Raw genomic sequence first — 19,710 nt, 5'->3', positions numbered from 1 at the left:
AATTAATAAATAAGCCGCTAACAATACGCAACCAAGAACTATGAAAATTAAAAAAGAGGTGGGGGGATGCAACACGAGGACTTCCCAGGAGGTCACCCATCCAAGTACTAGGCTCGCCCAAACTCGCTTAGCTTCGGAGTTCTGATGGGATCCGGTGCATGTGAGTTGGTATGATCGCATCCGTTATTCTATGACTTGTAATTGTATATAACCATTTCTTTGGCCGTAACCTTTACGCGTGTGAAAATAACACCGCCCCCAAACGATCGCACGAAATTCATAAATGTTCATCAAGACCGTCCCTCGAATATTCAAAAAATATAATTAATAAATAAGCCGCTAACAATACGCAACCAAGAACTATGAAAATTAAAAAAGAGGTGGGGGGGATGCAACACGAGGACTTCCCAGGAGGTCACCCATCCTAGTACTACGCTCGCCCAAACTCGCTTAGCTTCGGAGTTCTGATGGGATCCGGTGCATGTGAGTTGGTATGATCGCATCCGTTATTCTATGACTTGTAATTGTATATAACCATTACTTTGGCCGTAACCTTTACGCGTGTGAAAATCACACCGCCCCCAAACGATCGCACGAAATTCATAAATGTTCATCAAGACCGTCCCTCGAATATTCAAAAAATATAATTAATAAATAAGCCGCTAACAATACGCTACCAAGAACTATGAAAATTAAAAAAGAGGTGGGGGGGATGCAACACGAGGACTTCCCAGGAGGTCACCCATCCTAGTACTACTCTCGCCCAAACTCGCTTAGCTTCGGAGTTATGATGGGATCCGGTGCATGTGAGTTGGTATGATCGCATCCGTTATTCTATGACTTGTAATTGTATATAACCATTTCTTTGGCCGTAACCTTTACGCGTGTGAAAATCACACCGCCCCCAAACGATCGCACGAAATTCATAAATGTTCATCAAGACCGTCCCTCGAATATTCAAAAAATATAATTAATAAATAAGCCGCTAACAATACGCAACCAAGAACTATGAAAATTAAAAAAGAGGTGGGGGGGATGCAACACGAGGACTTCCCAGGAGGTCACCCATCCTAGTACTACGCTCGCCCAAACTCGCTTAGCTTCGGAGTTCTGATGGGATCCGGTGCATGTGAGTTGGTATGATCGCATCCGTTATTCTATGACTTGTAATTGTATATAACCGTTGCTTTGGCCGTAACCTTTACGCGTGTGAAAATCACACCGCCCCCAAACGATCGCACGAAATTCATAAATGTTCATCGAGACCGTCCCTCGAATATTCAAAAAATATAATTAATAAATAAGCCGCTAACAATACGCAACCAAGAACTATGAAAATTAAAAAAGAGGTGGGGGGGATGCAACACGAGGACTTCCCAGGAGGTCACCCATCCTAGTACTACGCTCGCCCAAACTCGCTTAGCTTCGGAGTTCTGATGGGATCCGGTGCATGTGAGTTGGTATGATCGCATCCGTTATTCTATGACTTGTAATTGTATATAACCATTTCTTTGGCCGTAACCTTTACGCGTGTGAAAATCAAACCGCCCCCAAACGATCGCACGAAATTCATAAATGTTCATCAAGACCGTCCCTCGAATATTCAAAAAATATAATTAATAAATAAGCCGCTAACAATACGCAACCAAGAACTATGAAAATTAAAAAAGAGGTGGGGGGGATGCAACACGAGGACTTCCCAGGGGGTCACCCATCGTAGTACTACGCTCGCCCAAACTCGCTTAGCTTCGGAGTTCTGATGGGATCCGGTGCATGTGAGTTGGTATGATCGCATCTGTTATTCTATGACTTGTAATTGTATATAACCATTTCTTTGGCCGTAACCTTTACGCGTGTGAAAATCACACCGCCCCCAAACGATCGCACGAAATTCATAAATGTTCATCAAGACCGTCCCTCGAATATTCAAAAAATATAATTAATAAATAAGCCGCTAACAATACACAACCAAGAACTATGAAAATTAAAAAAGAGGTGGGGGGGATGCAACACGAGGACTTCCCAGGAGGTCACCCATCCTAGTACTACTCTCGCCCAAACTCGCTTAGCTTCGGAGTTATGATGGGATCCGGTGCATGTGAGTTGGTATGATCGCATCCGTTATTCTATGACTTGTAATTGTATATAACCATTTTTTTGGCCGTAACCTTTACGCGTGTGAAAATCACACCGCCCCCAAACGATCGCACGAAATTCATAAATGTTCATCGAGACCGTCCCTCGAATATTTAAAAAATATAATTAATAAATAAGCAGCTAACAATACGCAACCAAGAACTATGAAAATTAAAAAAGAGGTGGGGGGGATGCAACACGAGGACTTCCCAGGAGGTCACCCATCCTAGTACTACGCTCGCCCAAACTCGCTTAGCTTCGGAGTTCTGATGGGATCCGGCGCATGTGAGTTGGTATGATCGCATCCGTTATTCTATGACTTGTAATTGTATATAACCATTCCTTTGGCCGTAACCTTTACGCGTGTGAAAATCACACCGCCCCCAAACGATCGCACGAAATTCATAAATGTTCATCAAGACCGTCCCTCGAATATTCAAAAAATATAATTAATAAATAAGCCGCTAACAATACGCAACCAAGAACTATGAAAATTAAAAAAGAGGTGGGGGGGATGCAACACGAGGACTTCCCAGGAGGTCACCCATCCTAGTACTACTCTCGCCCAAACTCGCTTAGCTTCGGAGTTCTGATGGGATCCGGTGCATGTGAGTTGGTATGATCGCATCCGTTATTCTATGACTTGTAATTGTATATAACCATTTCTTTGGCCGTAACCTTTACGCGTGTGAAAATCACACCGCCCCCAAACGATCGCACGAAATTCATAAATGTTCATCAAGACCGTCCCTCGAATATTCAAAAAATATAATTAATAAATAAGCCGCTAACAATACGCAACCAAGAACTATGAAAATTAAAAAAGAGGTGGGGGGGATGCAACACGAGGACTTCCCAGGAGGTCACCCATCCTAGTACTACTCTCGCCCAAACTCGCTTAACTTCGGAGTTCTGATGGGATCCGGTGCATGTGAGTTGGTATGATCGCATCCGTTATTCTATGACTTGTAATTGTATATGACCATTTCTTTGGCCGTAACCTTTACGCGTGTGAACATCACACCGCCCCCACACGATCGCACGAAATTCATAAATGTTCATCAGGACCGTCCCTCGAATATTCAAAAAATATAATTAATAAATAAGCCGCTAACAATACGCAACCAAGAACTATGAAAATTAAAAAAGAGGTGGGGGGGATGCAACACGAGGACTTCCCAGGAGGTCACCCATCCTAGTACTACTCTCGCCCAGACTCGCTTAACTTCGGAGTTCTGATGGGATCCGGTGCATGTGAGTTGGTATGATCGCATCCGTTATTCTATGACTTGTAATTGTATATGACCATTTCTTTGGCCGTAACCTTTACGCGTGTGAACATCACACCGCCCCCACACGATCGCACGAAATTCATAAATGTTCATCAAGACCGTCCCTCGAATATTCAAAAAATATAATTAATAAATAAGCCGCAAACAATACGCAACCAAGAACTATGAAAATTAAAAAAGAGGTGGGGGGGATGCAACACGAGGACTTCCGAGGAGGTCACCCATCCTAGTACTACTCTCGCCCAGACTCGCTTAACTTCGGAGTTCTGATGGGATCCGGTGCATGTGAGTTGGTATGATCGCATCCGTTATTCTATGACTTGTAATTGTATATGACCATTTCTTTGGCCGTAACTGTTAGGGTAAAATTGGCAATCCCTGACAAAATGCCTGAGTCTGTAATAGCTTAAACTTGTTACATATTTACAATTGTAATAGTTTTAGTCTAGGGAGGTTTCTCACACTTTCAATGCGAAGATGTTACCAAAACGCGATAATCATTCAGGTACGTTTGCATGCATGCATCCAACTACATTCATCCATATCCATATATTATTGTATTTGGGTTATGACTTTTATTCTTGTTTTTTTACTTTTCTAGAATCAAATTATCTTGTGTTTCAAACCGTGTGATAAAACTGGTTTTTCAAAACTTGTTTTCAAATCTTATCTGTTTGCATGAGAAGTTATCTGATTGCATGTTGGTAGAATTGTTAAACTACACGGATTGCTTTGTAGTACTTATCAGATAAAGGATAAAGGGTCAATGCTTTTGCATATATATATGGGAAGTCAGGAACGTGAAAAGGTGAGCCAAATAAGCATGAAAAACTGATTTTATTGAATAGAATTGTTAGAAACATCAGTTTGGGTTTTGTGTGCATTGAAAACCAATTTAAATACGGCTGTTGCTTGTGGTTCGAAGGGCATGAGTTTTTAATAGAAAATGTTATTTTTCATGCTGGTTTGCTTGAGGTTTTAAATTGAATATCAATTATGGAAATGAGCTTTGTGATTTTCGTAATTGATTGTTTTTCAAACAAACACTGCATCATATAAACATTATGCATGATCGAGTTAGCATCCTGCAAAGTTCGAGGGAAAGGTGATTGACGGCTGCGTTAGTGTCGTGCCACTTCAACTCGAAGACTGAAGAAAGATCGAGTAGCAAAGCGCGGAGACAAAGCTGCCAACTGGTATGAGTGTCTAGTTTATGAGTTTTGTAAGTCTTTATGTATTCTTTCTTTCTTAGTGCTTCCTGGCTTGGTAGCCCGAGGATTTTCCCAGTGGTGGGTTTTGCCTCGTAAAATCCTACATCCTGTGTGCACATTTTATTTATCTTTATAATTGCATATGTGTAGGATAGTTTATATGTGATGTGAATGTGGATTAATTTGAGAACTGAAAATTAAATTGAAATTTGAATTGGACTTTTAAATTGGAACCTATTCAACCCCCTTTAGGTTAAACTAGTACCATCCTAGAACTTTCAATTGGCACCAGAGCAGGTCACTAAAAATACCTAGTGAGATCCGTGGGTAGTCTAGGATGAATCGTGCTATGGGTTCAGTTTCTCATCCACCACATTTTGATGGTGACAACTATGCTGCGTGGAAGTCAAAAATGAAATCATTTTTATGGGCGCAAGATGACAAGGTGTGGCTTGCTGTTGAAGAAGGTTGGGAACCTCCAACGATTGAAGAAACTAAAGATAAAGGAGAGTCCTCTGTGTCTATATCTAAGCTTAAGCCTTGGAAAGAATGGAGCAATGATGAGCGTAGCTCTAGCACTTTTAACCAAAGGGCTTTGAATTCTTTATTCACAGCAGTTTCGCCTGAACAATTCAATTACATAAGTAAGTGTACAACGGCGAAAGAAGCTTGGGACATTCTTGAAGTTACTCATGAGGGTAACTCAACTGTTAAAGAATCCAAACTTCAACATCTCATCACAAAATTCGAAAATATCACAATGTCTGATGATGAAAGTTTCTCTGACTTTTATGCTAAGCTTAGCGTAATTGTCAATGGCTGTCACAATCTTGGTGACAGTATTCCTGAGCATAGGATTGTGAAAAAGATCTTAAGATCACTTCCTATGAGGTTTCATGCTAAGAGGACAGCGATTGAGGAATCGAAAGATCTAAACACCTACAAGCTTGAGCAATTGATTGGGTCTCTGCAAACGTACGAGTTAGAGCTTCCTGATTCCAAGAAGATGAAAAGTATTGCTCTCAAAGCTGTCAAAGAAGAAGAAAGTGATGGCTCAATTGAAGACTTGTCCGAAGATGAATTGGTTGAATTAACCATGCAAATTAGAAGGTTTCTCAAGTCTCAAAATTCCAAGGGTCGTGAGCAACGAACCAACTCAGGTTCGAACTCAAAAAACTTTCGTTCTCTAGATGTCTCACATTACAAAGCCTCTAGATCATCTAGAACTAGTGAACATAGGAGTTCTAACAATAGGGTTCAGTGCCATGAGTGTCAAGGCTATGGACACATTGCTTCTGAGTGTGCAAACACTATCAAGAGAAAAGAGAAAAAGAATAGGGCAATGAAGGTCACTTGGAGCGATAGTGATTCAGGGGATGCATCTACGTTGGAATCTGAGAAGGATACGATTGCGTTTATAGGAACTGTTGATGGATATGACACAGAAGGTTCATTTGTTGAAGAACCTGACCTGGAAGAAGTCTTGAGAAAATATTCTGATCTCTATGACATCAGTGTGCAAGTAAAAAATGATAACTCTAACTTGAAGAAGAAACTTGTATTTGTTGAAAGTGAAAAGAAAGAAGCTGAAGTTGAGCATCAATCTCAGTTGGACAATGGAGAGAAACTGCGAGAGTCGTTGTTAGAGAAGATTCACATTCTACAAACCACAATTAACACTCTCTCGTCTGATAAGAAAGCTCTTGAGGACGAATTGGTTGAGATGAGAAGAAAAGTTCAGGAGTTGAGCATAGGTTCGGGGAAAATTGACAAGATGCTTAGCTATGGAAAAAGTTTTGGAGACAAAGGAGGTCTAGGATTCGAGTCTACAAAGACTACAAGTTCCTCTTCTGTCACCAGATTTGTCAAAGCCTATGATATTCCTAGTTTGAAAGTAGATGAAGATAAATGTTTAGGTCTTACTCCCAAAACATCTACAATCTTTGCACATGTGTCAAATCCTGTCAAGACTTCAATTAATCTTAACAAACCCAAACAATCTAGGAAGTTCATTCCTATATGTCATCTTTGTGGGATTCCTGGTCACATCCGGCCTAAGTGCAATAAGCTTAGAAAGAAAAATTCTTCTCAAGAAAAAGTTTCAAGGAACTTTGAAAAAGAAAATCTTAAGGAACAATTTGTGACTTATTTGAAAGAGATTAATCGGATTGCAAGAATTATATCTGTTCCAAGTACAGTAGTTCCAAAAGTGAGACAAGTTTGGAGAAGAAAAGAGAATCAAAGTGGTGTACTTGACAATTTATCTCCACTTTCAAGTTGTTTATATTGACTAAGTTCTCTCTTTGCAAATGTTTTCATTAATGCATGCTTGCATGTTCATATAGCATAAATACTGCATTTTTTGTCTTTCTTCTTGTTTAAAAAAAAAAAAAAAAAAAAAAAATTTATAAAAAAAAAAAAAAAAAAAATTGTATGAGGAAAAATGGAAAAGTATGATTTCATATGAGTTCTAGCTTGGTTCACTTGATAACATGACCCTAGCATGATATGTTTGACTCTGTTGTGGACAATAGCCCCTTGTTGATAATATATCAATGTTAATGAGTTGAACATGTTTAACTTGAGTAAAACCCGCACCCATGTGAGCTTTTGTGCCTAAATATAGTGTGTGCATTTTTCATACTCTTATTTTTTTCATGTGTGTGATCTTCTGTGTTTTGCTTCTCTAGAACTTGCTTTGAGACCTCTCAAAACTTTGTATCATATATTATTCTATTTTGGAGACGATAGTAGGCATTAGGACTTACCATCATTGCCATATATGCCAGTGCCTTATATGTTTTCCCCTAGTTAACCCTTTTGAGCCTATATGTAAGCCTTTTGTTCTTAAACCTACATTTTCCTTACCTAGCCTCTTACATTAAAAATTCCCTACCCTACTAAGAAGCTAGTAGAGTACGTTTTTCAAAGGAGAGAGTTCAATGTTATTTAAAAGTTGACGATGCAAAATTTTGTGAAGAAAGCCAACAACACATGAAAAGCAAAAGAAGAAAAGAAGAAAAGAAGTCACTATGAATCATAAGTGAGCTGCCAGCATTATAAGAAATCAAGTGTGTTGGTCTAAATGAAGAGCAAGAATCATCTGAAATGAATTGTGCGGTTGTATGTCGTTCATGTCTTAAATCCAACCGCTCAATTGAGTGCTAAGTTACTTGGTTAACTGTGGCATGCTTCTCTCGGTTTCATTTCCAACTACTCTATTAGTTTCTTAGACTTTGTGTTTCCTATATCCTTCATTTCTTTAACCGAGTACCTGAAGCCCCATTGCACCCTTAACAAAGACCTACTTGATCCAAAGAAGTTAATTTTTGATGTGTGGAGATGAGATCAATCTGCAAGCCTATGGTAGAGCATTCATGTAATGATCTTTTGAGCGTATACACTTACCCCCAAACACTTTGAATGAAAATTCAAGCGTATATCTTGTGAGCTTAAGGGTTAAAGTTAAGTTGGTCATGTAAGACTTAATTACATTTGTGTAGTATCAACTTTTGGCTATACTTGCAACTACACTCATACATGTTATGTTTTAGGGACAATGTTAGGTTGTGAATGAGGATTCATAACTACATGTGTTTCTGCACTCTTTCATTCTTGTTGGAACAATTATATGCTTCTCATACAATTATAAAAAAAAAAAAAAAATCATATCATTTGCGTGCGCATTTCATTATATTTTTTTTTAAAACATTTGTTTAGGGGGAGCTTAACAATATGAAAGTTGCATTCCTTTTCATGTTTCACTTTTCGACTATTGCACTTGTATTCTTTTCCCTCCCAATTTCGTTCCCACTTTTATTCTTCCGAAGCGGTTCTAGTTCACATAAAGGAAATCTTTCTCCATCACATTTTGTTATGTTCCACTTATCTTCCGCTGACTGCACCTGATGGTTAACTCTAAGGCCTTTGACCTTTCTAGACAAAAAGGGGGAGAAGTAGGAAGCCTAAATTTAGGGGGAGAAGTAGAATTTCGAAAACCTGGTTGTTTTTGGTTGCTTGCTGTTATAGATAAATGCTTTCATTTACAGCAGCATATATCTTATGTACGTCACAGGTTTTCTTGTTTGAGTGTGTGCAGGTTACAGACTTCAATGTTATGCATGATCGTTAAGTTTATTAGTTGTCTGTAATACTGTGATAGAGGGTTTTGTCAAGGAAATGCCAAAGGGGGAGATTGTTAGGGTAAAATTGGCAATCCCTGACAAAATGCCTGAGTCTGTAATAGCTTAAACTTGTTACATATTTACAATTGTAATAGTTTTAGTCTAGGGAGGTTTCTCACACTTTCAATGCGAAGATGTTACCAAAACGCGATAATCATTCAGGTACGTTTGCATGCATGCATCCAACTACATTCATCCATATCCATATATTATTGTATTTGGGTTATGACTTTTATTCTTGTTTTTTTACTTTTCTAGAATCAAATTATCCTGTGTTTCAAACCGTGTGATAAAACTGGTTTTTCAAAACTTGTTTTCAAATCTTATCTGTTTGCATGAGGAGTTATCTGATTGCATGTTGGTAGAATTGTTAAACTACACGGATTGCTTTGTAGTACTTATCAGATAAAGGATAAAGGGTCAATGCTTTTGCATATATATATGGGAAGTCAGGAACGTGAAAAGGTGAGCCAAATAAGCATGAAAAACTGATTTTATTGAATAGAATTGTTAGAAACATCAGTTTGGGTTTTGTGTGCATTGAAAACCAATTTAAATACGGCTGTTGCTTGTGGTTCGAAGGGCATAAGTTTTTAATAGAAAATGTTATTTTTCATGCTGGTTTTCTTGAGGTTTTAAATTGAATATCAATTATGGAAATGAGCTTTGTGATTTTCGTAATTGATTGTTTTTCAAACAAACACTGCATCATATAAACATTATGCATGATCGAGTTAGCATCCTGCAAAGTTCGAGGGAAAGGTGATTGACGGCTGCGTTAGTGTCGTGCCACTTCAACTCGAAGACTGAAGAAAGATCGAGTAGCAAAGCGCGGAGACAAAGCTGCCAACTGGTATGAGTGTCTAGTTTATGAGTTTTGTAAGTCTTTATGTATTCTTTCTTTCTTAGTGCTTCCTGGCTTGGTAGCCCGATGATTTTCCCAGTGGTGGGTTTTGCCTCGTAAAATCCTACATCCTGTGTGCACATTTTATTTATCTTTATAATTGCATATGTGTAGGATAGTTTATATGTGATGTGAATGTGGATTAATTTGAGAACTGAAAATTAAATTGAAATTTGAATTGGACTTTTAAATTGGAACCTATTCAACCCCCTTTAGGTTAAACTAGTACCATCCTAGAACTTTCAGTAACCTTTACGCGTGCGAACATCACACCGCCCCCACACGATCGCACGAAATTCATAAATGTTCATCAAGACCGTCCCTCGAATATTCAAAAAATATAATTAATAAATAAGCCGCTAACAATACGCAACCAAGAACTATGAAAATTGAAAAAGAGGTGGGGGGGATGCAACACGAGGACTTCCCAGGAGGTCACCCATCCTAGTACTACTCTCGCCCAAACTCGCTTAACCACGGAGTTCTGATGGGATCCGGTGCATGTGAGTTGGTATGATCGCATCCGTTATTCTATGACTTGTAATTGTATATGACCATTTCTTTGGCCGTAACCTTTACGCGTGCGAACATCACACCGCCCCCACACGATCGCACGAAATTCATAAATGTTCATCAAGACCGTCCCTCGAATATTCAAAAAATATAATTAATAAATAAGCCGCAAACAATACGCAACCAAGAACTATGAAAATTGAAAAAGAGGTGGGGGGGATGCAACACGAGGACTTCCCAGGAGGTCACCCATCCTAGTACTACTCTCGCCCAAACTCGCTTAACCTCGGAGTTCTGATGGGATCCGGTGCATGTGAGTTGGTATGATCGCATCCGTTATTCTATGACTTGTAATTGTATATGACCATTTCTTTGGCCGTAACCTTTACGCGTGCGAACATCACACCGCCCCCACACGATCGCACGAAACTCATAAATGTTCATCAAGACCGTCCCTCGAATATTCAAAAAATATAATTAATAAATAAGCCGCAAACAATACGCAACCAAGAACTATGAAAATTGAAAAAGAGGTGGGGGGGATGCAACACGAGGACTTCCCAGGAGGTCACCCATCCTAGTACTACTCTCGCCCAAACTCGCTTAACCTCGGAGTTCTGATGGGTTCCGGTGCATGTGAGTTGGTATGATCGCATCCGTTATTCTATGACTTGTAATTGTATATGACCATTTCTTTGGCCGTAACCTTTACGCGTGCGAACATCACACCGCCCCCACACGATCGCACGAAATTCATAAATGTTCATCAAGACCGTCCCTCGAATATTCAAAAAATATAATTAATAAATAAGCCGCTAACAATACGCAACCAAGAACTATGAAAATTAAAAAAGAGGTGGGGGGGATGCAACACGAGGACTTCCCAGGAGGTCACCCATCCTAGTACTACTCTCGCCCAAACTCGCTTAACTTCGGAGTTCTGATGGGATCCGGTGCATGTGAGTTGGTATGATCGCATCCGTTATTCTATGACTTGTAATTGTATATGACCATTTCTTTGGCCGTAACCTTTACGCGTGCGAACATCACACCGCCCCCACACGATCGCACGAAATTCATAAATGTTCATCAAGACCGTCCCTCGAATATTCAAAAAATATAATTAATAAATAAGCCGCTAACAATACGCAACCAAGAACTATGAAAATTAAAAAAGAGGTGGGGGGGATGCAACACGAGGACTTCCCAGGAGGTCACCCATCCTAGTACTACTCTCGCCCAAACTTGCTTAACTTCGGAGTTCTGATGGGATCCGGTGCATGTGAGTTGGTATGATCGCATCCGTTATTCTATGACTTGTAATTGTATATGACCATTTCTTTGGCCGTAACCTTTGCGCGTGCGAACATCACACCGCCCCCACACGATCGCACGAAATTCATAAATGTTCATCAAGACCGTCCCTCGAATATTCAAAAAATATAATTAATAAATAAGCCGCTAACAATACGCAACCAAGAACTATGAAAATTAAAAAAGAGGTGGGGGGGATGCAACACGAGGACTTCCCAGGAGGTCACCCATCCTAGTACTACTCTCGCCCAAACTCGCTTAACTTCGGAGTTCTGATGGGATACGGTGCATGTGAGTTGGTATGATCGCATCCGTTATTCTATGACGTGTAATTGTATATGACCATTTCTTTGGCCGTAACCTTTGCGCGTGCGAACATCACACCGCCCCCACACGATCGCACGAAATTCATAAATGTTCATCAAGACCGTCCCTCGAATATTCAAAAAATATAATTAATAAATAAGCCGCTAACAATACGCAACCAAGAACTATGAAAATTAAAAAAGAGGTGGGGGGGATGCAACACGAGGACTTCCCAGGAGGTCACCCATCCTAGTACTACTCTCGCCCAAACTCGCTTAACTTCGGAGTTCTGATGGGATCCGGTGCATGTGAGTTGGTATGATCGCATCCGTTATTCTATGACTTGTAATTGTATATGACCATTTCTTTGGCCGTAACCTTTACGCGTGCGAACATCACACCGCCCCCACACGATCGCACGAAATTCATAAATGATCATCAAGACCGTCCCTCGAATATTCAAAAAATATAATTAATAAATAAGCCGCTAACAATACGCAACCAAGAACTATGAAAATTAAAAAAGAGGTGGGGGGGATGCAACACGAGGACTTCCCAGGAGGTCACCCATCCTAGTACTACTCTCGCCCAAACTCGCTTAACTTCGGAGTTCTGATGGGATCCGGTGCATGTGAGTTGGTATGATCGCATCCGTTATTCTATGACGTGTAATTGTATATGACCATTTCTTTGGCCGTAACCTTTACGCGTGCGAACATCACACCGCCCCCACACGATCGCACGAAATTCATAAATGTTCATCAAGACCGTCCCTCGAATATTCAAAAAATATAATTAATAAATAAGCCGCTAACAATACGCAACCAAGAACTATGAAAATTAAAAAAGAGGTGGGGGGGATGCAACACGAGGACTTCCCAGGAGGTCACCCATCCTAGTACTACTCTCGCCCAAACTCGCTTACCTTCGGAGTTCTGATGGGATCCGGTGCATGTGAGTTGGTATGATCGCATCCGTTATTCTATGACGTGTAATTGTATATGACCATTTCTTTGGCCGTAACCTTTACGCGTGCGAACATCACACCGCCCCCACACGATCGCACGAAATTCATAAATGTTCATCAAGACCGTCCCTCGAATATTCAAAAAATATAATTAATAAATAAGCCGCTAACAATACGCAACCAAGAACTATGAAAATTAAAAAAGAGGTGGGGGGGATGCAACACGAGGACTTCCCAGGAGGTCACCCATCCTAGTACTACTCTCGCCCAAACTCGCTTAACTTCGGAGTTCTGATGGGATCCGGTGCATGTGAGTTGGTATGATCGCATCCGTTATTCTATGACGTGTAATTGTATATGAACATTTCTTTGGCCGTAACCTTTACGCGTGCGAACATCACACCGCCCCCACACGATCGCACGAAATTCATAAATGTTCATCAAGACCGTCCCTCGAATATTCAAAAAATATAATTAATAAATAAGCCGCTAACAATACGCAACCAAGAACTATGAAAATTAAAAAAGAGGTGGGGGGGATGCAACACGAGGACTTCCCAGGAGGTCACCTATCCTAGTACTACTCTCGCCCAAACTCGCTTAACTTCGGAGTTCTGATGGGATCCGGTGCATGTGAGTTGGTATGATCGCATCCGTTATTCTATGACTTGTAATTGTATATGACCATTTCTTTGGCCGTAACCTTTACGCGTGCGAACATCACACCGCCCCCACACGATCGCACGAAATTCATAAATGTTCATCAAGACCGTCCCTCGAATATTCAAAAAATATAATTAATAAATAAGCCGCTAACAATACGCAACCAAGAACTATGAAAATTAAAAAAGAGGTGGGGGGGATGCAACACGAGGACTTCCCAGGAGGTCACCCATCCTAGTACTACTCTCGCCCAAACTCGCTTAACTTCGGAGTTCTGATGGGATCCGGTGCATGTGAGTTGGTATGATCGCATCCGTTATTCCATGACGTGTAATTGTATATGACCATTTCTTTGGCCGTAACCTTTACGCGTGCGAACATCACACCGCCCCCACACGATCGCACGAAATTCATAAATGTTCATCAAGACCGTCCCTCGAATATTCAAAAAATATAATTAATAAATAAGCCGCTAACAATACGCAACCAAGAACTATGAAAATTAAAAAAGAGGTAGGGGGGATGCAACACGAGGACTTCCCAGGAGTTCACCCATCCTAGTACTACTCTCGCCCAAACTCGCTTAACTTCGGAGTTCTGATGGGATCCGGTGCATGTGAGTTGGTAAGATCGCATCCGTTATTCTATGACGTGTAATTGTATATGACCATTTCTTTGGCCGTAACCTTTACGCGTGCGAACATCACACCGCCCCCACACGATCGCACGAAATTCATAAATGTTCATTAAGACCGTCCCTCGAATATTCAAAAAATATAATTAATAAATAAGCCGCTAACAATAGGCAACCAAGAACTATGAAAATTAAAAAAAAAGGTGGGGGGGATGCAACACGAGGACTTCCCAGGAGGTCACCCATCCTAGTCCTACTCTCGCCCAAACTCGCTTCACTTCAGAGTTCTGATGGGATCCGGTGCATGTGAGTTGGTATGATCGCATCCGTTATTCTATGACGTGTAATTGTATATGACCATTTCTTTGGCCGTAACCTTTACGCGTGCGAACATCACACCGCCCCCACACGATCGCACGAAATTCATAAATGTTCATCAAGACCGTCCCTCGAATATTCAAAAAATATAATTAATAAATAAGCCGCTAACAATACGCAACCAAGAACTATGAAAATTAAAAAAGAGGTGGGGGGGATGCAACACGAGGACTTCCCAGGAGGTCACCCATCCTAGTACTACTCTCGCCCAAACTCGCTTAACTTCGGAGTTCTGATGGGATCCGGTGCATGTGAGTTGGTATGATCGCATCCGTTATTCTATGACGTGTAATTGTATATGACCATTTCTTTGGCCGTAACCTTTACGCGTGCGAACATCACACCGCCCCCACACGATCGCACGAAATTCATAAATGTTCATAAAGACCGTCCCTCGAATATTCAAAAAATATAATTAATAAATAAGCCGCTAACAATACGCAACCAAGAACTATGAAAATTAAAAAAGAGGTGGGGGGGATGCAACACGAGGACTTCCCAGGAGGTCACCCATCCAAGTACTACTCTCGCCCAAACTCGCTTAACTTCGGAGTTCTGATGGGATCCGGTGCATGTGAGTTGGTATGATCGCATCCGTTATTCTATGACGTGTACTTGTATATGACCATTTCTTTGGCCGTAACCTTTACGCGTGCGAACATCACACCGCCCCCACACGATCGCACGAAATTCATAAATGTTCATCAAGACCGTCCCTCGAATATTCAAAAAATATAATTAATAAATAAGCCGCTAACAATACGCAACCAAGAACTATGAAAATTAAAAAAGAGGTGGGGTGGATGCAACACGAGGACTTCCCAGGGGGTCACCCATCCTAGTACTACTCTCGCCCAAACTCGCTTAACTTCGGAGTTCTGATGGGATCCGGTGCATGTGAGTTGGTATGATCGCATCCGTTATTCTATGACGTGTAATTGTATATGACCATTTCTTTGGCCGTAACCTTTACGCGTGCGAACATCACACCGCCCCCACACGATCGCACGAAATTCATAAATGTTCATCAAGACCGTCCCTCGAATATTCAAAAAATATAATTAATAAATAAGCCGCTAACAATACGCAACCAAGAACTATGAAAATTAAAAAAGAGGTGGGGGGGATGCAACCCGAGGACTTCCCAGGAGGTCACCCATCCTAGTACTACTCTCGCCCAAACTCGCTTAACTTCGGAGTTCTGATGGGATCCGGTGCATGTGAGTTGGTATGATCGCATCCGTTATTCTATGACGTGTAATTGTATATGACCATTTCTTTGGCCGTAACCTTTACGCGTGCGAACATCACACCGCCCCCACACGATCGCACGAAATTCATAAATGTTTATCAAGACCGTCCCTCGAATATTCAAAAAATATAATTAATAAATAAGCCGCTAACAATACGCAACCAAGAACTATGAAAATTAAAAAAGAGGTGGGGGGGATGCAACACGAGGACTTCCCAGGAGGTCACCCATCCTAGTACTACTCTCGCCCAAACTCGCTTAACTTCGGAGTTCTGATGGGATCCGGTGCATGTGAGTTGGTATGATCGCATCCGTTATTCTATGACGTGTAATTGTATATGACCATTTCTTTGGCCGTAACCTTTACGCGTGCGAACATCACACCGCCCCCACACGATCGCACGAAATTCATAAATGTTCATCAAGACCGTCCCTCGAATATTAAAAAAATATAATTAATAAATAAGCCGCTAACAATACGCAACCAAGAACTATGAAAATTAAAAAAGAGGTGGGGGGGATGCAACACGAGGACTTCCCAGGAGGTCACCCATCCTAGTACTACTCTCGCCCAAACTCGCTTAACTTCGGAGTTCTGATGGGATACGGTGCATGTGAGTTGGTATGATCGCATCCGTTATTCTATGACTTGTAATTGTATATGACCATTTCTTTGGCCGTAACCTTTGCGCGTGCGAACATCACACCGCCCCCACACGATCGCACGAAATTCATAAATGTTCATCAAGACCGTCCCTCGAATATTCAAAAAATATAATTAATAAATAAGCCGCTAACAATACGCAACCAAGAACTATGAAAATTAAAAAAGAGGTGGGGGGGATGCAACACGAGGACTTCCCAGGAGGTCACCCATCCTAGTACTACTCTCGCCCAAACTCGCTTAACTTCGGAGTTCTGATGGGATACGGTGCATGTGAGTTGGTATGATCGCATCCGTTATTCTATGACTTGTAATTGTATATGACCATTTCTTTGGCCGTAACCTTTGCGCGTGCGAACATCACACCGCCCCCACACGATCGCACGAAATTCATAAATGTTCATCAAGACCGTCCCTCGAATATTCAAAAAATATAATTAATAAATAAGCCGCTAACAATACGCAACCAAGAACTATGAAAATTAAAAAAGAGGTGGGGGGGATGCAACACGAGGACTTCCCAGGAGGTCACCCATCCTAGTACTACTCTCGCCCAAACTCGCTTAACTTCGGAGTTCTGATGGGATCCGGTGCATGTGAGTTGGTATGATCGCATCCGTTATTCTATGACTTGTAATTGTATATGACCATTTCTTTGGCCGTAACCTTTACGCGTGCGAACATCACACCGCCCCCACACGATCGCACGAAATTCATAAATGTTCATCAAGACCGTCCCTCGAATATTCAAAAAATATAATTAATAAATAAGCCGCTAACAATACGCAACCAAGAACTATGAAAATTAAAAAAGAGGTGGGGGGGATGCAACACGAGGACTTCCCAGGAGGTCACCCATCCTAGTACTACTCTCGCCCAAACTCGCTTAACTTCGGAGTTCTGATGGGATCCGGTGCATGTGAGTTGGTATGATCGCATCCGTTATTCTATGACGTGTAATTGTATATGAACATTTCTTTGGCCGTAACCTTTACGCGTGCGAACATCACACCGCCCCCACACGATCGCACGAAATTCATAAATGTTCATCAAGACCGTCCCTCGAATATTCAAAAAATATAATTAATAAATAAGCCGCTAACAATACGCAACCAAGAACTATGAAAATTAAAAAAGAGGTGGGGGGGATGCAACACGAGGACTTCCCAGGAGGTCACCCATCCTAGTACTACTCTCGCCCAAACTCGCTTACCTTCGGAGTTCTGATGGGATCCGGTGCATGTGAGTTGGTATGATCGCATCCGTTATTCTATGACTTGTAATTGTATATGACCATTTCTTTGGCCGTAACCTTTACGCGTGCGAACATCACACCGCCCCCACACGATCGCACGAAATTCATAAATGTTCATCAAGACCGTCCCTCGAATATTCAAAAAATATAATTAATAAATAAGCCGCTAACAATACGCAACCAAGAACTATGAAAATTAAAAAAGAGGTGGGGGGGATGCAACACGAGGACTTCCCAGGAGGTCACCCATCCTAGTACTACTCTCGCCCAAACTCGCTTAACTTCGGAGTTCTGATGGGATCCGGTGCATGTGAGTTGGTATGATCGCATCCGTTATTCTATGACGTGTAATTGTATATGAACATTTCTTTGGCCGTAACCTTTACGTGTGCGAACATCACACCGCCCCCACACGATCGCACGAAATTCATAAATGTTCATCAAGACCGTCCCTCGAATATTCAAAAAATATAATTAATAAATAAGCCGCTAACAATACGCAACCAAGAACTATGAAAATTAAAAAAGAGGTGGGGGGGATGCAACACGAGGACTTCCCAGGAGGTCACCTATCCTAGTACTACTCTCGCCCAAACTCGCTTAACTTCGGAGTTCTGATGGGATCCGGTGCATGTGAGTTGGTATGATCGCATCCGTTATTCTATGACTTGTAATTGTATATGACCATTTCTTTGGCCGTAACCTTTACGCGTGCGAACATCACACCGCCCCCACACAATCGCACGAAATTCATAAATGTTCATCAAGACCGTCCCTCGAATATTCAAAAAATATAATTAATAAATAAGCCGCTAACAATACGCAACCAAGAACTATGAAAATTAAAAAAGAGGTGGGGGGGATGCAACACGAGGACTTCCCAGGAGGTCACCCATCCTAGTACTACTCTCGCCCAAACTCGCTTAACTTCGGAGTTCTGATGGGATCCGGTGCATGTGAGTTGGTATGATCGCATCCGTTATTCCATGACTTGTAATTGTATATGACCATTTCTTTGGCCGTAACCTTTACGCGTGCGAACATCACACCGCCCCCACACGATCGCACGAAATTCATAAATGTTCATCAAGACCGTCCCTCGAATATTCAAAAAATATAATTAATAAATAAGCCGCTAACAATACGCAACCAAGAACTATGAAAATTAAAAAAGAGGTAGGGGGGATGCAACACGAGGACTTCCCAGGAGTTCACCCATCCTAGTACTACTCTCGCCCAAACTCGCTTAACTTCGGAGTTCTGATGGGATCCGGTGCATGTGAGTTGGTAAGATCGCATCCGTTATTCTATGACGTGTAATTGTATATGACCATTTCTTTGGCCGTAACCTTTACGCGTGCGAACATCACACCGCCCCCACACGATCGCACGAAATTCATAAATGTTCATTAAGACCGTCCCTCGAATATTCAAAAAATATAATTAATAAATAAGCCGCTAACAATAGGCAACCAAGAACTATGAAAATTAAAAAAAAAGGTGGGGGGGATGCAACACGAGGACTTCCCAGGAGGTCACCCATCCTAGTCCTACTCTCGCCCAAACTCGCTTCACTTCAGAGTTCTGATGGGATCCGGTGCATGTGAGTTGGTATGATCGCATCCGTTATTCTATGACTTGTAATTGTATATGACCATTTCTTTGGCCGTAACCTTTACGCGTGCGAACATCACACCGCCCCCACACGATCGCACGAAATTCATAAGTGTTCATCAAGACCGTCCCTCGAATATTCAAAAAATATAATTAATAAATAAGCCGCTAACAATACGCAACCAAGAACTATGAAAATTAAAAAAGAGGTGGGGGGGATGCAACACGAGGACTTCCCAGGAGGTCACCCATCCTAGTACTACTCTCGCCCAAACTCGCTTAACTTCGGAGTTCTGATGGGATCCGGTGCATGTGAGTTGGTATGATCGCATCCGTTATTCTATGACTTGTAATTGTATATGACCATTTCTTTGGCCGTAACCTTTACGCGTGCGAACATCACACCGCCCCCACACGATCGCA

The 19,710-nt window shown here is 41.4% G+C and overlaps 42 non-coding genes across 42 annotated transcripts; all 42 read right to left on the bottom strand.

The window, feature by feature from the left end:
• Positions 1-63: 63 nt before the first annotated feature.
• LOC126620450 (5S ribosomal RNA) lies at positions 64-182 on the bottom strand. Its single transcript, XR_007622488.1, has one exon. It is a non-coding gene; the product is annotated as a 5S ribosomal RNA (ribosomal RNA).
• A 204-nt stretch (positions 183-386) lies between these two features.
• LOC126620433 (5S ribosomal RNA) lies at positions 387-505 on the bottom strand. Its single transcript, XR_007622472.1, has one exon. It is a non-coding gene; the product is annotated as a 5S ribosomal RNA (ribosomal RNA).
• Positions 506-709: 204 nt separating this feature from the next.
• LOC126620463 (5S ribosomal RNA) lies at positions 710-828 on the bottom strand. Its single transcript, XR_007622500.1, has one exon. It is a non-coding gene; the product is annotated as a 5S ribosomal RNA (ribosomal RNA).
• Positions 829-1,032: 204 nt separating this feature from the next.
• LOC126620432 (5S ribosomal RNA) lies at positions 1,033-1,151 on the bottom strand. Its single transcript, XR_007622470.1, has one exon. It is a non-coding gene; the product is annotated as a 5S ribosomal RNA (ribosomal RNA).
• Positions 1,152-1,355: 204 nt separating this feature from the next.
• Positions 1,356-1,474, bottom strand: LOC126620431 (5S ribosomal RNA). The gene has a single exon (XR_007622469.1). It is a non-coding gene; the product is annotated as a 5S ribosomal RNA (ribosomal RNA).
• A 204-nt stretch (positions 1,475-1,678) lies between these two features.
• Positions 1,679-1,797, bottom strand: LOC126620464 (5S ribosomal RNA). Its single transcript, XR_007622501.1, has one exon. It is a non-coding gene; the product is annotated as a 5S ribosomal RNA (ribosomal RNA).
• A 204-nt stretch (positions 1,798-2,001) lies between these two features.
• On the bottom strand, positions 2,002-2,120 carry LOC126620462 (5S ribosomal RNA). Its single transcript, XR_007622499.1, has one exon. It is a non-coding gene; the product is annotated as a 5S ribosomal RNA (ribosomal RNA).
• Positions 2,121-2,324: 204 nt separating this feature from the next.
• On the bottom strand, positions 2,325-2,443 carry LOC126620449 (5S ribosomal RNA). The gene has a single exon (XR_007622487.1). It is a non-coding gene; the product is annotated as a 5S ribosomal RNA (ribosomal RNA).
• A 204-nt stretch (positions 2,444-2,647) lies between these two features.
• On the bottom strand, positions 2,648-2,766 carry LOC126620409 (5S ribosomal RNA). The gene has a single exon (XR_007622449.1). It is a non-coding gene; the product is annotated as a 5S ribosomal RNA (ribosomal RNA).
• A 204-nt stretch (positions 2,767-2,970) lies between these two features.
• Positions 2,971-3,089, bottom strand: LOC126620394 (5S ribosomal RNA). Its single transcript, XR_007622435.1, has one exon. It is a non-coding gene; the product is annotated as a 5S ribosomal RNA (ribosomal RNA).
• Positions 3,090-3,293: 204 nt separating this feature from the next.
• LOC126620408 (5S ribosomal RNA) lies at positions 3,294-3,412 on the bottom strand. The gene has a single exon (XR_007622448.1). It is a non-coding gene; the product is annotated as a 5S ribosomal RNA (ribosomal RNA).
• Positions 3,413-3,616: 204 nt separating this feature from the next.
• On the bottom strand, positions 3,617-3,735 carry LOC126620441 (5S ribosomal RNA). Its single transcript, XR_007622479.1, has one exon. It is a non-coding gene; the product is annotated as a 5S ribosomal RNA (ribosomal RNA).
• Positions 3,736-10,133: 6,398 nt separating this feature from the next.
• LOC126620446 (5S ribosomal RNA) lies at positions 10,134-10,252 on the bottom strand. The gene has a single exon (XR_007622484.1). It is a non-coding gene; the product is annotated as a 5S ribosomal RNA (ribosomal RNA).
• A 204-nt stretch (positions 10,253-10,456) lies between these two features.
• LOC126620429 (5S ribosomal RNA) lies at positions 10,457-10,575 on the bottom strand. Its single transcript, XR_007622467.1, has one exon. It is a non-coding gene; the product is annotated as a 5S ribosomal RNA (ribosomal RNA).
• A 204-nt stretch (positions 10,576-10,779) lies between these two features.
• Positions 10,780-10,898, bottom strand: LOC126620458 (5S ribosomal RNA). The gene has a single exon (XR_007622495.1). It is a non-coding gene; the product is annotated as a 5S ribosomal RNA (ribosomal RNA).
• A 204-nt stretch (positions 10,899-11,102) lies between these two features.
• On the bottom strand, positions 11,103-11,221 carry LOC126620392 (5S ribosomal RNA). Its single transcript, XR_007622433.1, has one exon. It is a non-coding gene; the product is annotated as a 5S ribosomal RNA (ribosomal RNA).
• Positions 11,222-11,425: 204 nt separating this feature from the next.
• On the bottom strand, positions 11,426-11,544 carry LOC126620430 (5S ribosomal RNA). The gene has a single exon (XR_007622468.1). It is a non-coding gene; the product is annotated as a 5S ribosomal RNA (ribosomal RNA).
• A 204-nt stretch (positions 11,545-11,748) lies between these two features.
• LOC126620457 (5S ribosomal RNA) lies at positions 11,749-11,867 on the bottom strand. The gene has a single exon (XR_007622494.1). It is a non-coding gene; the product is annotated as a 5S ribosomal RNA (ribosomal RNA).
• A 204-nt stretch (positions 11,868-12,071) lies between these two features.
• LOC126620391 (5S ribosomal RNA) lies at positions 12,072-12,190 on the bottom strand. Its single transcript, XR_007622432.1, has one exon. It is a non-coding gene; the product is annotated as a 5S ribosomal RNA (ribosomal RNA).
• A 204-nt stretch (positions 12,191-12,394) lies between these two features.
• LOC126620390 (5S ribosomal RNA) lies at positions 12,395-12,513 on the bottom strand. Its single transcript, XR_007622431.1, has one exon. It is a non-coding gene; the product is annotated as a 5S ribosomal RNA (ribosomal RNA).
• Positions 12,514-12,717: 204 nt separating this feature from the next.
• LOC126620426 (5S ribosomal RNA) lies at positions 12,718-12,836 on the bottom strand. Its single transcript, XR_007622465.1, has one exon. It is a non-coding gene; the product is annotated as a 5S ribosomal RNA (ribosomal RNA).
• A 204-nt stretch (positions 12,837-13,040) lies between these two features.
• Positions 13,041-13,159, bottom strand: LOC126620389 (5S ribosomal RNA). Its single transcript, XR_007622430.1, has one exon. It is a non-coding gene; the product is annotated as a 5S ribosomal RNA (ribosomal RNA).
• Positions 13,160-13,363: 204 nt separating this feature from the next.
• LOC126620440 (5S ribosomal RNA) lies at positions 13,364-13,482 on the bottom strand. Its single transcript, XR_007622478.1, has one exon. It is a non-coding gene; the product is annotated as a 5S ribosomal RNA (ribosomal RNA).
• A 204-nt stretch (positions 13,483-13,686) lies between these two features.
• Positions 13,687-13,805, bottom strand: LOC126620388 (5S ribosomal RNA). The gene has a single exon (XR_007622429.1). It is a non-coding gene; the product is annotated as a 5S ribosomal RNA (ribosomal RNA).
• Positions 13,806-14,009: 204 nt separating this feature from the next.
• LOC126620467 (5S ribosomal RNA) lies at positions 14,010-14,128 on the bottom strand. The gene has a single exon (XR_007622504.1). It is a non-coding gene; the product is annotated as a 5S ribosomal RNA (ribosomal RNA).
• Positions 14,129-14,333: 205 nt separating this feature from the next.
• Positions 14,334-14,452, bottom strand: LOC126620474 (5S ribosomal RNA). Its single transcript, XR_007622510.1, has one exon. It is a non-coding gene; the product is annotated as a 5S ribosomal RNA (ribosomal RNA).
• A 204-nt stretch (positions 14,453-14,656) lies between these two features.
• Positions 14,657-14,775, bottom strand: LOC126620386 (5S ribosomal RNA). Its single transcript, XR_007622427.1, has one exon. It is a non-coding gene; the product is annotated as a 5S ribosomal RNA (ribosomal RNA).
• A 204-nt stretch (positions 14,776-14,979) lies between these two features.
• On the bottom strand, positions 14,980-15,098 carry LOC126620407 (5S ribosomal RNA). The gene has a single exon (XR_007622447.1). It is a non-coding gene; the product is annotated as a 5S ribosomal RNA (ribosomal RNA).
• Positions 15,099-15,302: 204 nt separating this feature from the next.
• Positions 15,303-15,421, bottom strand: LOC126620416 (5S ribosomal RNA). Its single transcript, XR_007622455.1, has one exon. It is a non-coding gene; the product is annotated as a 5S ribosomal RNA (ribosomal RNA).
• A 204-nt stretch (positions 15,422-15,625) lies between these two features.
• LOC126620422 (5S ribosomal RNA) lies at positions 15,626-15,744 on the bottom strand. Its single transcript, XR_007622461.1, has one exon. It is a non-coding gene; the product is annotated as a 5S ribosomal RNA (ribosomal RNA).
• Positions 15,745-15,948: 204 nt separating this feature from the next.
• LOC126620385 (5S ribosomal RNA) lies at positions 15,949-16,067 on the bottom strand. The gene has a single exon (XR_007622426.1). It is a non-coding gene; the product is annotated as a 5S ribosomal RNA (ribosomal RNA).
• Positions 16,068-16,271: 204 nt separating this feature from the next.
• LOC126620456 (5S ribosomal RNA) lies at positions 16,272-16,390 on the bottom strand. The gene has a single exon (XR_007622493.1). It is a non-coding gene; the product is annotated as a 5S ribosomal RNA (ribosomal RNA).
• A 204-nt stretch (positions 16,391-16,594) lies between these two features.
• On the bottom strand, positions 16,595-16,713 carry LOC126620455 (5S ribosomal RNA). Its single transcript, XR_007622492.1, has one exon. It is a non-coding gene; the product is annotated as a 5S ribosomal RNA (ribosomal RNA).
• Positions 16,714-16,917: 204 nt separating this feature from the next.
• On the bottom strand, positions 16,918-17,036 carry LOC126620384 (5S ribosomal RNA). The gene has a single exon (XR_007622425.1). It is a non-coding gene; the product is annotated as a 5S ribosomal RNA (ribosomal RNA).
• A 204-nt stretch (positions 17,037-17,240) lies between these two features.
• Positions 17,241-17,359, bottom strand: LOC126620383 (5S ribosomal RNA). Its single transcript, XR_007622424.1, has one exon. It is a non-coding gene; the product is annotated as a 5S ribosomal RNA (ribosomal RNA).
• A 204-nt stretch (positions 17,360-17,563) lies between these two features.
• LOC126620425 (5S ribosomal RNA) lies at positions 17,564-17,682 on the bottom strand. The gene has a single exon (XR_007622464.1). It is a non-coding gene; the product is annotated as a 5S ribosomal RNA (ribosomal RNA).
• Positions 17,683-17,886: 204 nt separating this feature from the next.
• On the bottom strand, positions 17,887-18,005 carry LOC126620382 (5S ribosomal RNA). The gene has a single exon (XR_007622423.1). It is a non-coding gene; the product is annotated as a 5S ribosomal RNA (ribosomal RNA).
• A 204-nt stretch (positions 18,006-18,209) lies between these two features.
• On the bottom strand, positions 18,210-18,328 carry LOC126620439 (5S ribosomal RNA). The gene has a single exon (XR_007622477.1). It is a non-coding gene; the product is annotated as a 5S ribosomal RNA (ribosomal RNA).
• Positions 18,329-18,532: 204 nt separating this feature from the next.
• Positions 18,533-18,651, bottom strand: LOC126620381 (5S ribosomal RNA). Its single transcript, XR_007622422.1, has one exon. It is a non-coding gene; the product is annotated as a 5S ribosomal RNA (ribosomal RNA).
• Positions 18,652-18,855: 204 nt separating this feature from the next.
• LOC126620466 (5S ribosomal RNA) lies at positions 18,856-18,974 on the bottom strand. The gene has a single exon (XR_007622503.1). It is a non-coding gene; the product is annotated as a 5S ribosomal RNA (ribosomal RNA).
• Positions 18,975-19,179: 205 nt separating this feature from the next.
• On the bottom strand, positions 19,180-19,298 carry LOC126620473 (5S ribosomal RNA). Its single transcript, XR_007622509.1, has one exon. It is a non-coding gene; the product is annotated as a 5S ribosomal RNA (ribosomal RNA).
• Positions 19,299-19,502: 204 nt separating this feature from the next.
• Positions 19,503-19,621, bottom strand: LOC126620380 (5S ribosomal RNA). Its single transcript, XR_007622421.1, has one exon. It is a non-coding gene; the product is annotated as a 5S ribosomal RNA (ribosomal RNA).
• Positions 19,622-19,710: the final 89 nt, after the last annotated feature.

This window comes from Malus sylvestris, chromosome 4 (assembly GCF_916048215.2).
Source record: "Malus sylvestris chromosome 4, drMalSylv7.2, whole genome shotgun sequence".
Classification (NCBI taxonomy): Eukaryota; Viridiplantae; Streptophyta; class Magnoliopsida; order Rosales; family Rosaceae; genus Malus; species Malus sylvestris.
This window is presented reverse-complemented; position numbering and strand designations above follow the sequence as displayed.